We start from the raw sequence: 16,646 nt of genomic DNA, 5'->3' as shown, positions 1-16,646 counted from the left end.
TGCTCTTGCTGGACAATATGTATTGAGAGTAACTTGGAGAGATAGTGAATTGCTTGGGATGTGGTGTTTTGAGTATACAAACGTCACTTAATTTCCTTTGGACTCTTCTGCCAAAGATGCTCAGGCACTTCTAGAAAATCTCAGTAGAGTCTGCCCATGGTTATCTGATTATAAATTTAACCTTTCCTGAAAAACTTAGTTACCTGCTAAGTTTATGGATATTTTGGTCAGTTAGACCTATACCTATCCAGTTCCCAATGGATATTGATCAATGCTTGTGTTTATGTGGTCACCCTGTCACCTCTTCAGAGGTAATATTACAGTAAGTAAGACTATCTTAGATGTACCAAATAGTAATACAAGACACGGGGAGCATAACCCTGACCATGGACAATTCTTGGATGAGGAAGTTAGGTGGGTTTTCACCACCTGAGAAGTCATTATTTCATTTCTAAAGCAATAATGTATTACTTACTGGTTAACTGGTATCTACAAGTGTTCACTTTCCAAGAAGATTGTAAAGTCTAGATAGTTTGACAGAGCACTGGAAAAGTACACTGGCTTTATTCTGACTTACAAATTCCAAGCAAAACCTGTGACATGTTTTGAGGGATCATTTTACATGTCCTTCATCAATGAATTTAAAACCAAAATGCTTGCCCCACTTGAGAAAAATTAACACACTAAAAGCAAATAATAATTTGTAAGAATTATACAGTTTAAGAGAAGAGGGGCATATTTATTTTCCCTAAACATCTTTCTGCTATTGCAATCACAGATACACCCCATATATTCTCTGCTAGGTCTGCCACAGGATAGGTTGATAACCCTGTTGACAACTCAGTCAAGCAAGGATAGTATAATCCATTTTATCTGGTTAAAAAAACCAAGGCAAGACACGTCAATTCACTCTCTTCTGTGTAAATATCTGTTGAATTTCTACTGTACCTTTCCATGAAAGTATTTAAGAACGGACAAAGATCAAGGCAGATCAAAGTCTGAGACATTACTGGGCTGGCAGAGTTCAGTGTTACTCACTAAGTGGCTGAGATGGTTGACTCATAGCAATAAGGGCTTGAGAGACAGGAGTGGTCTGTAATATTCAAGAAAGGAGGAACTGGCAAGGCATGGGCATTATTCTCAGTATGTGAAATCACCCAGTGATTTCCACTGGTCAGAAATGTGCATTACGCAGTTTTGGAACATTTCATTCTTGGCAAAAGTCCTACACTGTTTTGGACACTGCAGACCTTCACTTTTTCTGCATCATCACACAAAAAGGTAAATGTGGCCATTTTGTGAGTCTGCATATGTTATGTGTGTACACTCTCAGGGCCCTGAAGATATTCTCCCTCCACCCTGCCTGGGCTTTTGGCTGTCAGACCTCTGGGCCTGGTTAGACACAGGGTGCAAGTGTCGGTCCTTAAACTGAGCTGTTGGGGGAAGCTGTGTTCTAAGGCCCTAGTGGGGCTCCCCACTTTGCTTGGAAGTAGCTTTTAAGCTGAGGCTTTCATCCTCAGTGTCCTCCTGCAGCTGCCTTGCACCTGGTTTGAAGGCAGATTTTGTGATGGGAGTCTGTTACAGACCACCCAGCCAAGAAGAAGCAGCTGATAAGCTGTTCTGTAAACAGCTGGGAATAGTTTCTGGATTGATACCTCTTGTTCTCATGGGAGACTTCAATCTTCCAGATATCTGCTGGAAGTACAATACAGCAGAAAGGAAGCAGTCCTGGAGTGTGTGGAAGACAACTTCCTCGCACAACTGGTGAGCGAACTGACAAGGGAAGGTGCGCTCCTGGACCTGCTGTTTGTGAACAGAGAAGTTCTTGTCAGGGATGTGGTGGTAGGAGGACACCTGGGACAAAGCGATCATGAAGTGATAGGGTTTTCATTTCTAGGTGAGATGAAGAGGGTGGTTAGTAGGACAGTCGCATTAAACTTCCAGAGGGCAGACTTTGGACTGTTCAGAAAGCTGGTTGGCAAAGTCCCATGGGAGACAGTTTCTTAAGGGCAAGGGAGCCCATGAGGGCTGGGAGCTCTTCAGAAAGGAAACCCTAGCAGCTCAGGAGAAAGCCATCCCCATGTTCCGGAACAAGAGCCAGCGGGGGAAAAAAACAGCTAGGTTGAGTATGGAGATCTTGAAAGATATCAAAGAGAAGAGAAATGTCTATGAGCTTTGGAAGAAGGGACAAGCATCTTGGATGGGAAGTGAGATCGTGCAGGGAAAAAGTCAGGAGGGCTAAGGCCCAACTAGAAATCAGGTTGGCTAAGTCTGTGAAAGATAATAAAAAATCTTTCTATAAATACATTAACAACAAAAGGAGCGAGAATATACAGTCCCTATTGGATGCAGAAGGAACAACAGTGACAGCGGATGAGGACAAGGCTGAGGTACTTAATGTCTTCTTTGCCTCAGTCTTTAATTGTAAGGAAAGCAATTGCCTCTGTGTACAAACCCAGGAGTTAAAGGAGCAGAATGAGGCTCCCAAGATCCAAGAGGAGGTGGTTAGAGACTTGCTTGCCCAGCTAGACACCCACAAGTCTATGGGGCCGGATGGGATCCACCCAAGGGTATTGAAGGAGCTGGCGGATGTCGTTGCCAAACCCCTTTCCATCATTTTCCAACAGTCCTGGGAGACTGGGGAAGTTCCACTGGACTGGAGGCTGGCTGGTGTTGTGCCCATCTACAAGAAGGGTCACAGTGAGGATCCAGGGAACTACAGGCCTGTCAGTCTGACCTCAGTGCCAGGGAAAGTCATGGAACAGGTGATCTTGAGTGCTATCATGAAGCACATGCAAGAGAACTGGGTGATCAGGCCCAGTCAACATGGGTTCACAAAAGGCAGGTCTTGCCAAACTAACCTGATCACCTTCTATGATAAAGTGACTCGATTATTGGATGAGGGAAAGGCTGTGGATGTGGTCTTCCTGGACTTCAGTAAAGCCTTTGACACAGTTTCTCACAGCATTCTGCTTGAGAAACTGTCAGCCTCTGGCCTGGAGAGGCGCACACTCTCCTGGGTGGAAAACTGGTTGGATGGCCGGGCCCAGAGAGTGGTGGGAAATGGAGTTAACTCCAGCTGGAGGCCAGTTACAAGTGGGGTTCCCCAGGGCTCAGTGCTGGGTCCAGCCCTGTTCAATGTCTTTATCAATGACCTGGATGAAGGCATTGAGTGCACCCTTAGCAAGTTTGCGGATGACACTAAGCTGGGTGGAAGCGTGGATCTGCTGGAGGGCAGGGAGGCTCTGCAAAGGGATCTGAACAGGCTGGACCGCTGGGCTGAGTCCAATGGCATGAGGTTTAACAAGGCCAAAGGCCGGGTCCTGCACTTGGGGCACAACAACCCTGTGCAGTGCTACAGACTAGGAGAAGTCTGTCTAGAAAGCTGCCTGGAGGAGAAGGACCTGGGGGTTGAGGCTCTGGAGCGTGTCCAGAGAAGAGCAACAAAGCTGGTGAAGGGGCTGGAGAACAGGCCTTAAAAGGAACAGCTGAGAGAGCTGATGTTGTTTAGCCTGGAGAAGAGGAGGCTGAGAGGAGACCACATTACTCTCCACAACTACCTAAAAGGAAGTTGTGGAGAGGTGGGTGCTGGCCTCTTCTCCCAAGTGACAGGGGACAGGACAAGAGGGAATGGCCTGAAGCTCTGCCAGGGGAGGTTTAGGCTGGACATTAGGAAAAAAAATTTTCACGGAAGGGGTCATTGGGCACTGGAACAGGCTTAATATTATTATTATCTTAATATTGTATCATTAGGCACAAAACACTATAAGGGACAATTCTGACAAGAAGTGAGGTTTTTTTTCATTTTTCATTGTATGACCTTAAAGGCAAGGGAGAGGCTTAGTCTTTAGTGTCCACATTTCTGGATTTGGTCATATGTTTGTATGCTTTGAAGCCTTCACCCACATTCTGGAAATTGCAGCAGGCAAGAATGCGTGGCTGGGTGAGTCTGCCCACAAGGGAAAAATGTATGAATCCCAACTCATACTAGTTCAAAGAATAGACTTCATAATGACTCCACTGCAGTCCAACAGGCCACGATGTCCTTTTGGGATAAACAGCCTTTCTGATGTTATCATACTGAAATCAAACAGAGCACCAGGTAGTCAGGCTCAAAACTCTTGGAAGTGACCAGACCATTACAAATTTAAAAGGCACTCATTTCAAATTGAGCGGCTTTCTTTCCTGAGACTGACATACGTGCTTTAAATTACTTTAATGATCTTGTGTATTTTAACGAATGCAATTATTTTTGCCGAGATGTGTCGAGTGTACTTGTTCCCTTCAAATCCCAGTACCCGCTCGGGCTACTGCTCCTTCCCAGAGAGGCCATCTTGGCTCCACGGCTACGCCCCAAGAGGGCCAACGATCCCCCAAGGTGCACCTTGTCGCCCACACGTTTACACGCCCGAGGCCTCTCTCTCCTCGCAACCCCTGGAACTCCCCGCCGCGGGACGTCTGTGCGAGCCCTCGACCCGTTCCGCGGCCGCGCCCTCGGGCTCCTCCCAACCCGAACCGCCCCCGCCGAGACCCGCGGAGCCCCCCTCGGCCCTACCCCAAGCGCCCCGCCAATCACACGGCTCCTCCCCCCCCGTCGCTGCCCACGCGGGCCGCGCCCCGAGCCTCTTCCCGGCCCGCTCTCGGCCAATGGGAGGGCGGCGGCGCTGCCGGCTCTCGCAGGGCGTGTGAAGGAGCGACCGCCGTTTCGCTCGTTCCTGGATCGCGCCGTCGTTCCTTTCAGCTCGGAACGGCCTGTCCCGCGGGAGCGCCGGTAGCCGCCGTTCTCTCAGCAGGTGAGCGGCAGCGGGCCCCGCGCAGGTGCGGGGCGCGGCTCGGCTCCCCGCGGGCAGGGGGCGGGCGGCGGGCCGAGCCCCTCGCCGGGCGGCCGGTTCAGCGCGGCTGCCGCTCCGCACGAGCCCCGCCGGCCGCCCCGGCGCCGGAGGGGGCGCGGGCGGGTTCGACCGGTCCGCGTTTAGCCTGATTATTGTTTTCGTTTGGGCAAACACGAAGTTCCGCGGTAAATGCGCGAGCGTGCCGGGTGCCGTTTCTTAAGCGGCGTTTATCCTTGTTGGAGGAAAGGATGAAAACGCGTGCGAAGTTAGCGGGCGCGGGAGCTCTCGGGAAAGGCAAAGTGTCCTTGACATCCTGCTCGCGATTTCCCCTCGTTTGAGGGAGCGGGCGGGGTGCGGGGCAGCGAGAGCGCTGCTACGGGGCTACGCGAAGAAGTTCGCTAACAAAGTCAGAATACAGAAGGGGTCACAGAAAGGGTCATTGGGCACTGGCAGAGGCTGCCCAGGGAGGTGGTTGAGTCACCTTCCCTGGAGGTGTTTAAGGCACGGGTGGACGAGGTGCTGAGGGGCATGGTTTAGTGTTTGATAGGAATGGTTGGACTCGATGATCCGGTGGGTCTCTTCCAACCTGGTTATTCTATGATTCTATGAAAGTCGAAAATTTCCTCCGCGTAAAACGAAGGCGGCGTTGGTGACCCGCAGCGTCTCGGGTTAGTGGAGCTGCTTTGATCTATTACCAGGATGAGTTTCAGCTCTGTAAAAGTGTGCGCGTGGCTTGGTATCGGTGATGGAGTTTCAAGGATGCATAAATTAAATGCTTAATTGTGCTTGAGAGAAACAAAACCATATGCTGGTGTGATTGCAGGCTGTGAAACCTATAAAAACTGCAGTCACTGCAAACTGCTTTTGAGATACCCAGACATAAAATGTTATGTTTTGTTCATGATGTAGCAGATTGACTGGATAGGAATGCTAATTAGACCTGTTGCAAAATGTAGATCAAGACTTTTGCAGCATCTTGGAACTCCATTTTCTTGCCTTATTTTCACACAACTTTCATATTTTACTCTGTGTTTTCTGATTTAAATAGAAAAATCAACCTGAAATATGAATTGAGTTATAATCCAGTTATAACAGACTTATACTACTGCTGATGGTACTGTAATGGGAAGCACCTTTTTTTGGAAGAGAAAAGTGCAAAGTAAGATCTGGACAAATATGTCTTTCTTCCTCTTATCTGGCAATTTGTCAGGACTTACAGGGCTATTGTATTGGAGCTCTGCAGCCTGGAGGAGAGTCCCACACAGAAAACTACTTGCTTCCTTATCATATTTCTATCGCATGTAGTACTGACAGTGGGGAAGAGTAAATGCTTTCATTTCTTTAAACAATTGTTTCCTTGAGTGTCTGATCTCTTAAATTTCCAGATCTGCAAGCTATTTTATGTGTTTTCTAACTGTTGTGAATAGGTGTTACATAAAAAAAAGTCTTCAGTGCTGATTGGCAGGTCCTGTTTCAGTTGTAAGCATATTGATATATATAAAATTATATAAAGTAATCATTACCAGTAATAGCACAGGTGATGTTGTATGTACAACATAGCCTTATGAGGAATGGCTGAGAGAGCTGGGGTTGTTTAGCCTGGAGAAGAGGAGGCTGAGGGGAGACCTCATTGCTCTCTACAACTACCTGAAGGGAGGTTGTGCAGAGGAAGGTGCTGGCCTCTTCTCCCAAGTGACAGGGGACAGGACAAGAGGGAATGACCTCAAGCTCCAGAAGGGGAGGTTCAGGGTGAACATTAGGAAAAAATTTTTCATCGAAAGGGTCATTGGGCACTGGCAGAGGCTGCCCAGGGAGGTGGTTGAGTCTCCTTCTCTGGAGGTGTTTAAGGCACGGGTGGACGAGGCACTGAGGGGCATGGTTTAGTGTTTGATAGGAATGGTTGGACTCGATGATCTGGTGGGTCTTTTCCAACCTGGTGATTCTATGGTTCTAAATACGATGTGGATCTTGATTAGTTTAGGAAATGTAACTTTACATGATTAAACAGGTATTGGCTTCTGTCATAGCTGTGACTTGATTTGAAAGATAAATTAATCTGAGGGCTCTTTAAAATTTTGGAATTTTACAGCCTTGATTCAAGAACCTCTCCCAGGCAGAAAACATTCTTGGTTAAGCGAAACTGTAACATCAAGCGACTGAGGCTTTTTATCTCTGCGAATCGGAAGAGAAACCGTTAAGTTGCACAAGCTGAAATACCTCTTCTCTTCTTTTTTTTTTTTTTTTCTTTAAGCTTTGCGATATAACTTGTTTCAGTGATAGCGGCCCTGCTCTTTGGAAGCCGCGGTTTGGCCCTGCAGCGCCGTCGCGGCCCGCGGCGAAGCGCCCGGGGAGGCGCGGTAGCGGGGCCGCCCCCGCCGCAGCCCGGGCCGTTGTTGGCCTGCGCGGCGCTGCGGCGGCGCGACCTTTCACCCAGTTCTCGGGAGCGGTCACGTGAGCAGCCCCGGGGCGCCGGGGGGAGGGGCGCGAGCTGGAGCTGGGAGCTGCGGATTGGGAGCTCCCGACGCGTTTGGGTGGAAAGCGGGGAGAGAGGAGATGGAGCAGCGCACGCTCCGGAGCAAATGAAAACACATACGAGTTCTGGAGCGATCGACGGTTAGAGACGCGCTTGGCAGGGAGGGTGTTTCTGTTCGTTGCATCCGGGGTCAGTCGGAATGTTGAATCCTGTGCATGACCCATAGCCAACCGAACAGAAAACTCGCCCTCATCTCTCTCCAAAAAAAAAAAAAAAAAAGCAAAACCACACCAAAAAAAACCCCAGCCCAAAAAGCACACCTGTGTTGTTTATTTTAATATTCTGAAACTGTTGTCGTGTAGCATAGAATCATAGAATCGCCAGGTTGGAAGAGACCCACCGGATCATCGAGTCCAACCATTCCTATCAAACACTAAACCATGCCCCTTAGCACCTCGTCCACCTGTGCCTTAAACACCTCCAGGGAAGGTGACTCAACCACCTCCCTGGGCAGCCTGTTCCAGTGCCCAGTGACCCTTTCTGTGAAAAATTTTTTCCTAATGTCCAGCCTAAACCTCCCCTGGTGGAGCTTGAGGCCATTCCCTCTTGTCCTGTCCCCTGTCACTTGGGAGAAGAGGCCAGCACCCTCCTCTCTACAACCTCCCTCTATTTCCAAGCATCTCTATTTTTCCAAGTCTGGATTAGCTTCAGTTTGAATGGTCAGTTTAAGTATTTGTGAGATGTTTAGAACTGGTTCTTTAGTCGTTCAGCCTTAACTCACCAGCCTGTTTCAAGTCTCTCAGTATGGTGCAGTAGATGATCACTGAACTGCTGCAAGAGCAATCCATTCAGTTTGCCTTTGGTCACCAAATGTTGTTGTCAGTCTTCCAGGATCTGCAAAATTCCAAAACATGACATCTTGTATGTCTTGTAAAAGTCCTGCCATTCCAGAAATATTTGTTGTCATAGAGAAGGTAATTGCATCAGCCTGCAAGCTCATTATTGCAAACGGAGAGATAAGGGATAAAACTTGTATAATCTAAATGCCTTAGATATGTCTTTCATAGCAATATTAAAAAGAAGTATTTTAGTTTTCTATGCTTGTCTCTTACTTAGCAAAATTTTTCTGAATTTCTAGAAGGTCAGAGGAGCTAATTTGCTGGGATGTGTGCAATGTAAGTTTATTGCAATTAAGACAAGAATAACCTAAAAGGTCTAGGAACAGTATGGTATGTCCTACTCTGTATAGGGAAAAAAAAGAATAATATGATAGTTGTAAAAGGTTGTTTTGATTACAGCTGTAGAGCATGTCATGTTTCAGTGGGTGTTTTTTTTTACCGAATTCTGTGTTTTGGAACCATCTTCTATAAAAGCATGCTATTTTGAGAGACCATATGATCCAGAAACTGTAGGGATTAATATTCTGTAGTGTTAGCCTAGTAATTAACACATTGTCTGCTGTAGCCACTTTTCTATTTCTTTACCTGACTATCTCCAATTTGATCAGGTGAGAAGACAACTTTCTATAGCTTTTTTCCTGGAAGTGCCAGTGCAAACAGATGTTCTGTGAACATCTCTCCAAAACATCTTGATGATGTCTGTGTTGACTGTAATGGGAGTTTAAAGCCTGCAGGTAAATACTTTGATGTCTTAAACTGAAAGCTGAAACTAGTGTTGGAGCATAGCCCCTGAAATCACCTTACTTATCCCACTAGCTAGCAAGTTTGAGCCCTCGGAAATGACTGGGTGGGTAGCAGATTAATTTTCTTTCACTCCACAGTTCCTGACCGTCTCAGTTCTGTTAAATGAAGAAAGATTGATTAAGATACTACATTAATCCAGTGTAATGGAAAACTGTTTCTGAACTGCTGTTCATGACTATTCATTGCTGTCAGTTTTTCTAAAATTCTAGTTTGATCCAGTCCATCTGAGCAGTTGAAAGCTGTGTGGAAATCAAAGGTCAAACTGTTTGCCATTGCTGTAGTGTGATGTCTGTTTGGAGCTTGCAGTGTTGGAATGAATCAGAGTGTGTACTAACCTTTTCAAGATCTATGCTGCAGTGAGCTTGCAGGACAGAAGATTTCTGTATGACAAGTAGAGTTAAGTCCACTTTTAAGGAAGTCAGCTGTTCGGGTATGCTTACGTGTCATTCATTGGTCTTTTTGTTATTGTCTCTTCCCTTCCATGTATGCCCATTGCTCCAATTTACCACTTGTGAGAGGGACAAAGAAATTGGCCCAAGATTGTAAAGGAGAAGTCTACAGAGGGTAGCTAATATTCACCTACAGGTGATCCTGGAAAACTCCCGAGGACGGGACACAAGTGGATACGTTTGTCAGTGGGACAGCAAATTCCTTAGCTGCTCTGATTTCAGACTGTCTGCTGTGGTTGGGGTTTGCGGTAGGTCCCAGTGTTGCTGTACCTGGGCAGATATAGGTATTTAGTTCTCCACTTTGGCTTTAGCCACAACGTTTGTTTATTTTACAGATATGAGAAATCCTTTAAGACGTGTAATTTCAAGGGACTACAGCTACCAGCTACAGGATTGGATCTGATGAATAGCAATGATCAAAGATGAGAACTTGAAATTTACACGTCAAACTATGGCTGCTGGCAGAGAGGCTTCTGTCTCTTTTCAAGTGACTTAAGTCACTTCATTTCACGGCATAGTAATTTTACTTTGTGGACCTTATGAGAAAGAACTGCTGCATAAACAACAGATTCAGCTTTTTGGAGGCTTGAACTGGTTTCAGCAGGTGTCAGTAAATTTAACTGGCATGAGAGAATGTTTCAGTTTAACTTTGTTTCAGATCAAATGATAATTGATTGAATGCTATCTTAATTCAAGTTTTAAAGGAGAGTGATCCTTCGGTTTCTGTTTTCTTTCTATGCTGTTGTGATTAGGTTCACCTGAGAAGTCCTGTTGAGTGAATTTAATCTGCTTGATTATTGTGCAGAAACTATTTGGCTTCACTCCTCAGTTTTCTCTTAAAGATTTTCATCTGTAGAATAAGATTAATCATTGTAAGGTGGGTGAGTTGTTGGTAAGACTTCAGAGCAGCAAGCATCAGTGTCTTTTTATATGCTGAAGTATGATTAGATATTATTGAAGGTTAGTATGTAAGGAAGGTATTTATAAGTGGAAATTCTCAAGTGAATGACTGTCTGTTATAGTTGTTATAGAAGTCAGTGTCTTGTAGAATATCACACTAGCTAAGAATAAGTTCTCTTTTTTTTGAAACTTGGATATCTTGATAACTTCTTGCTGAAGTGTAGTGTACACTGCAAGAAAGTGGCGTTAGCTAGAAGAATATCCAAGAAACAGGTACTCGAGAGATCAGATGATCTTTTTGGTCATCTTTTTAAGTGTTTGAGCTGTATATTTTATGCTGTCTACTGAAGATATTGTAGATCAAAACCTGGATTTCATTTGAAAGGCATAAAACTCTAGATAACTTTGGTCTTGTTTGAATTTCTGTTAAACTGAATGCTTTTGCTTGAGCTTTAGCTTTAACTTTGTTCAAATGTGCATCGAAGGAGCACCAGATGCATGTGTGTAAAACTGGGGTTTGCATCCTTTTGGAATTCTCTGGTTAACCGCCTTACTTAATTCTCTGTCATTAGGGCAGAATTTTGGTATTTATGTCAGATAGTGGTGGAGAGGCAGTCACTCAGATGGGACCTGAGTTACTCAGTCAGTGCTAGATGCTGCTGCATAGCATATACTTTGGTGTTTGAAACTATTACATTTATAGCAAACTCTATGCAAACGCTTTACTTAAGTCACATTGGTTTTATTTTTGATAATACAGCCTTTCTTAGTTTGATAGGAACGGTCAGCTTTTTTTCTAGATTGGTATATGCATGTGACATTAAATTCTGAGGGCTTATTTTTCATTCAGAGTCTGTAGTGTTTCCAGCCTCATCACTGCATCATATGTGGCACCTAAGGTCATCTCTAGAAATCTACTTGCTGCCTTAAGACCATCAGACTCTCATTGGACAGTGTAGTGGTGTTTAAAATACCAACATACATTTTAAAATCTTGTGGAATGTCATGCTGGTGCTCTTTAATGAGGGCAACGCTGTTGGAATAATCTTCAAAAATTCAGCTGAATCATTGTCCGAAAAGTTCAAAAATCTCTGTAAAAATTCTACTGCAAAATCCAGCTTCTTTTATCCTCCAAACGAATAGTACACTTCTATCAGCTGCAGAATACTTGCTTTTTCTGAACGTTAGGCTGCTACTACCAATTTGACTTCCAAGGTATGCTGTTCCTTTAAAGCAGTTGCAGCACAGGATTTCTTGTTCAGGCATTAGTGTTCTGAAGTAAGTTTATTTCTGAAACAGATCTATTACAAAATCTCTTACATTTAAATTTATAAAACACCTCTTCTAGGTATACTGTTAAAACTGTATAAAAAATAGGATTAATGCTTGAAACCGCGAATCATCTTGATGGCTCTTCATTGGACTCCCCAGTAGTTTCATTTCTCTCACTTACTGGGGAGCCTGGAACTGGACACAGTGTTTGAGATGGAGGCTCACCAGAACTGAATAGACAGGAACAGTTACCTCCCTTAACCCAGTGGCAACACCCCTCCTAATGCTCCCAAAGATTCTAGTCACTGTTGCTGCAAGGGCAGATTGCTAGCTTGTGTGCAACTTGCTGCGAAATTACTTTCCAGCCAGTGAGTCTCTGGTGCGTACTAGTGTTTACTTCTCCCTCGGTACAGACCTTTACACTTCTCTTTGTAGTGTACTTAATAAGGTTTCAGCCTGCCCATTTTTCCACCTGGTTGAGGTCTCTGATCTATCAGCCACTATTCCTTTCCAGTCTCTGTACTTGTAAATCCTTCTGCATTTTATTTCTTTTTTTTCTTTGTATTTTTTCTTTTTTTCTGCTGTCTTCAACCTTTAAAATAGATTTCACAGCTACTACTGCATCAAACATCTGGAAGGGTGTTTTTAGACTTTAGAACCTCTGCAGAATTCATACAGATACAGACATACTTGATGAATGTTATGAAGACAACTACACTTCTAAAAGTATTTTTGGAAGACTAACCCTTCATACTTGTGTAAGAAGAGATCCTGCTGCTCGATATAAGTATTTGATACATTTCTTGGTTTGGAGACTCTTGTTTGCACAAGTCTTTTTCAACAAAAATAAATTTAAAAAAAGCCCGCAAGCAACCTTGATTACCCATAGATTACATCCACTTCTGGGATGGCTGTATGTTGCCATTCAACCGTAGTTGGTAGCAAAGTGTAGAAGTGAACGAACATGCCAGCAAGTTATTTGAGGATGTTGGCGCTGACTTTGTGCTTCATTACACATTTCGTTGCAGGCATGCTATCTAGGCAAAGTCAGTGGGCATAGGATAGTATGAGTTGCTTTGTGTAGGTGATACTGAAGGCTTGAAATGACAGGAGCATCAATAACAGAAATCTGAAGGGAAATTTGGAATAATGCATGAAGAGACTTGAATGGGCACCTCGGAGTTTGGAGTTCTCTTGCTTTTAGTTTGGTATGTGATGTGAAATCAATGCAAGCCTAATCAGTCAAATTGAACACAAACAATTATTCATTGATTCATGTAAATAAAATGCATTCATAGTTTTGGCTTTCTAGGAGAACATAGAATGCAAATTACTAGTAGTATCTTGAGCAGGTAGAGAATGCTTGATTGCTGTCTCAGCACAAATACAGCACAGTGTTCTGGTGCTATACTGGCTCTGTTTTCATGAAGTTCCTCCTCAGTCTCTTGGAATCCATTGATCCATCTTAGAGTGTCAAAGTAACGTTAAGAAATGAACATCCAAACTAAATTTTTTTGATGTCTGTTTTGGGGACAAAGATGTTGGTGCACTTGCTTGTTTTCCCAAGACCTTCTAAGTTTGAGGTGTCTGGCTTTAAACAGAAGTCTTAATATTGTCCCAAGCATGTCTCCTAACTAAAACTGGGTTTAATGTACTTTCAAATGATATCTCTCTCCACTTCCTACCTTGACAGCTTCCTTAAACAATGTAATTGTAAATTATTTAGTATCACTCATTTCTCCTCACCAATCTCTAATCCTATTTAAAACCTGAGTGCTAAGCTAAATCTTGAAGTTGTAAGTTTATTTTAAAGGAGTGAGGTGTTCTTCAAGGTCAGGTTTCTGGTTGATTTTTCTTTTTTTCTTTTTTTCTTTTCTTTTTTTTTTTTCTTTTTTTTATTCTGAAGCTTCCTAGTAGGAACTTGGCAGGAGTCAGGAAACATTACCTGTGTGATGAGGTGTTTCACATTGAATCCATTGGTGGTAACATTTGCAATGCCTTGCGTCTGTATGAAGTTGAGGGCTTCCAGGTACTTCTGAATTGAGAAATGCCATCATACTTCAAGATGCAGCATGTTCTAGCTCTTAGCACGGGGACATGGAATGCTGCAAATCTGCCCACTATCTATGAAGAGACTATGGTTTGGGTGACAGAGATGACTGAGGGCTCTGACAGTATGGAAGCTGTGTGGCGTGGTATGTAGCAGTGTTCTCAGAGAAACTGTATGCAGCAGTTGCTGCTTTTCCAAGGAGACTGTTAACCTTTGGACATCAGAAAAGAATAATAGGAAAGAATTGTTTTGTGAGCTTAGTTTGGTTACTGACAGGTAAAAGCTTATCTATAAATAGATGCAAAAAGTCTGTGAAGAGAGCCTCAAAGTAAATTGTTGAGGTGGCTTGCAAGTGAAAGTCATTTAGAATCAAATAGAATCTTTCACCAAGGTTTTAGCTGTTCTGGGTGATGTGAATAAGATTTATCTCCAGTATTCCTCTGCATTTGTTAACTTGTTTTCTTTGCAGGAAAAGTAACTATAGATGTGAAAACTCCATTTGAATAATATGTCTTTTTTCAATGGATGTTTGGACTCCTGCCATGGTGAAATGTCGGTGTTTTCCCTACTCCAAGGGGAACAGGAAATGGGATGTAAAAATGGATTGCATGAACTACTAATTTGTGGGAAGCAAGTGGCTAAGATGAGCTTTGAGATAAGAGGTAACATGGATATCCTCTTAAAGCAGAGGAGCTGCTTTTTGTGAGGTGGAGGTGCTGCATTTACTTTTTTTAGCACTACCATTTTATCCGTAAAAGCTTATGAAATCTACAGAAACTTAGAAAAGTTCGTACTCATAGCATATGTTCTTCAGAGAGACTGTACCAACCACAAGTGACTTCTTGCGTGCCTGACTAAATGGGAGCACCCTGCCTATGGGATCTCTCTTAGTGTCAGATTTTCCAGAATTAAGGCCATCATCTCCTTCTGTGGCTGTAGGAAGATGTAAGCCCTAGTATTGAATCAGCTGTTCAGTGTCTGCAACCTGAAACTGTAAGGTCTATGTGTTAAACCTCGGTCTTGGTAGTGTAAATACCCTGAAACTGCAAATAAAGCAGTCTGAGGAGGCTTTATGCATAGTGGGCATAGCGATATGGTTTTTCAGACCATCAGGTGTGTCGGGGCTTAGGCCTTCTAATGTGCTATATGTTTTCTTGACTTAAAAGTGACATCCAACCTAACAGTACTTGTTTAAAACAATAGAAAATATTGTGGTAAGTTTTTATTGGCTCAAGCAGAGGTATGAAAAGAGAAGAAACATCTGCAGCATGTTTGAATTGAAGTAAACCCAGAACAGAGCAGGGAGCAGGCAACTTTCTCTTTTAATTACAAGCCAAAAAAAACCCAAACCAGAATTTAAAGGGCAAGTGTGTTCTTTTTAAGAATTGTTGAAAGGAGTAAAAAATAGTTGCTTTGGATTACTTTTAGAAATTATTGTACGCTTCCCCCCCCGTGTAAGTAAGACTTGGCCAAACTGCTAAGAAAGTAAAAAGCTCTGAGTTCTGGCACTCTGTTGGGAATGAGGTTAATTAGTATATGCTGTACAGAAATATTTTGCTGACCGAAGTGCCTGAAGTTAGACGAAGTTATTGTTCCAGTGTTGGTTAGCTGATTGATGTGGGTGCTGCCTGACTAATACAAGCTTGACTTGCTAATAAATCTAAGGCTGCTCCTCTAGCCTGTGCCCTTTTACCTACTTTGCTGGCAAGCACGTGACAGGAGGGGAATGCAAAGGAGGGGAATAGTACAGCAGCTTATGATTAAATTGGTTTTCAAGGAGAAAAATAAGCGTTCAAAGAAAGGGACTTCAGGAAGTATTTGGTGTTCAGCCGTCATAATTGAGAAGTCTTAAAGGCTTTTTAAAGTTTTCTTAAGTAAAGGAAAAGGATATGAAAAGAAACAAGACATTTGATTTTTTCACATCTTAGGGTCAAGTTATATGGTCCTAGAACTAGATTTGGCTTTGTTTTCAGGGCTTGTTTACTTGAATCAGGATAAGTTCTTGATGAATTAATATTTCTTCATTTTGAAATAAGGTATATTGTCCTTATTGAAGCTTATTTAATTTTATAACCATGCCAAGTTTTAATTACTTAAAATATTGGGATGACTCTTTATGATTAATGCTATTTATAATCTTTTTCTGCTTTGGAATGTAGAAATATGCCTAAAAGGGTTCCTGATATTCTTTCTTTTCAGAAACCGACAGGAGGATACTTGACAAATTCTCAGGTTGAAGAAGTCACAGGGGATTTGAAGCGGAATAGAAACCAGTTTATTTGACACTAGCATTCCAGAACAGAAAATTCTGTGAGTAATTTGGAAAACCTGTTGGCCCTTCTTGAGATAAATCCAGGTGCCTTTTTCTCTATGTGGTGGTATGGTTGGTTTTGTTGTGTTTTTTGTTCATTCTAGTCTTAACAGTACTGCTAAACATATGGTGAATTCCCTCTTTTGCAAACCCTGATTAGTGCTGCCTGTCTCTGTTTTATTGCTCTGTTGCAGCTTTGGTCTCAGTGTTGAACTGGTAATTCACTATTTATTTGAGTTAATAAATTCACTATTTAGTTGAATGAATTATTTGAATGGACAGTTGACTTGAACTTCCTGATACTTGTGTACAGTAAGGCCCCTGTGAAAAACTAGTCGTTAGTGGTGGACTCATTAAGTATTACAAATTGCAATTGTTATTTGGGCATACAGGGCTTGTTTTAAAGGTTTGTGCGGGAAGGACATGGATCGAGTCCAGAGGAGGGCCACAAAGATTATCAGAAGGATGGAGCACCTTCCACATGAAGACAGGCTGAGAGAGTTTGGCTTGTTTAGCCTGGAGAAGAGAAGGTTCCGGGGAGACCTTATAGCAGCCTTCCAGTGCTTAAAGGGAGCCTACAGGAAAGGGGAGGGACATTTTATCGGGGAGCGAAGTGATAGGATGAGAGGTAACAGTTTCAAGCTGAAAGAGTAAAG

The 16,646-nt window shown here is 43.4% G+C and overlaps 2 protein-coding genes across 3 annotated transcripts in view; one reads left to right on the top strand and one right to left on the bottom strand.

Annotated features, from left to right (window-relative positions):
* GAL (galanin and GMAP prepropeptide) overlaps positions 1 to 16,646 on the bottom strand; it is a 214,352-nt gene that overhangs the window by 113,805 nt on the left and 83,901 nt on the right. The window lies entirely within an intron of this gene.
* CPT1A (carnitine palmitoyltransferase 1A) overlaps positions 4,673 to 16,646 on the top strand; it is a 39,670-nt gene continuing 27,696 nt past the window's right edge. For both annotated transcript variants that reach the window (XM_069857815.1, XM_069857816.1), the window contains exon 1: positions 4,673 to 4,793. The gene's annotated coding sequence lies outside the window, so the exon portion shown is untranslated. The remainder of the gene's footprint in view (positions 4,794 to 16,646) is intronic.

The sequence above is a fragment of the Phaenicophaeus curvirostris genome, chromosome 5 (assembly GCF_032191515.1).
Source record: "Phaenicophaeus curvirostris isolate KB17595 chromosome 5, BPBGC_Pcur_1.0, whole genome shotgun sequence".
NCBI classification, from domain to species: Eukaryota; Metazoa; Chordata; class Aves; order Cuculiformes; family Cuculidae; genus Phaenicophaeus; species Phaenicophaeus curvirostris.
The sequence above is the reverse complement of the archived record's forward strand: the minus strand, read 5'-3'. Positions and strand labels throughout refer to the sequence as shown.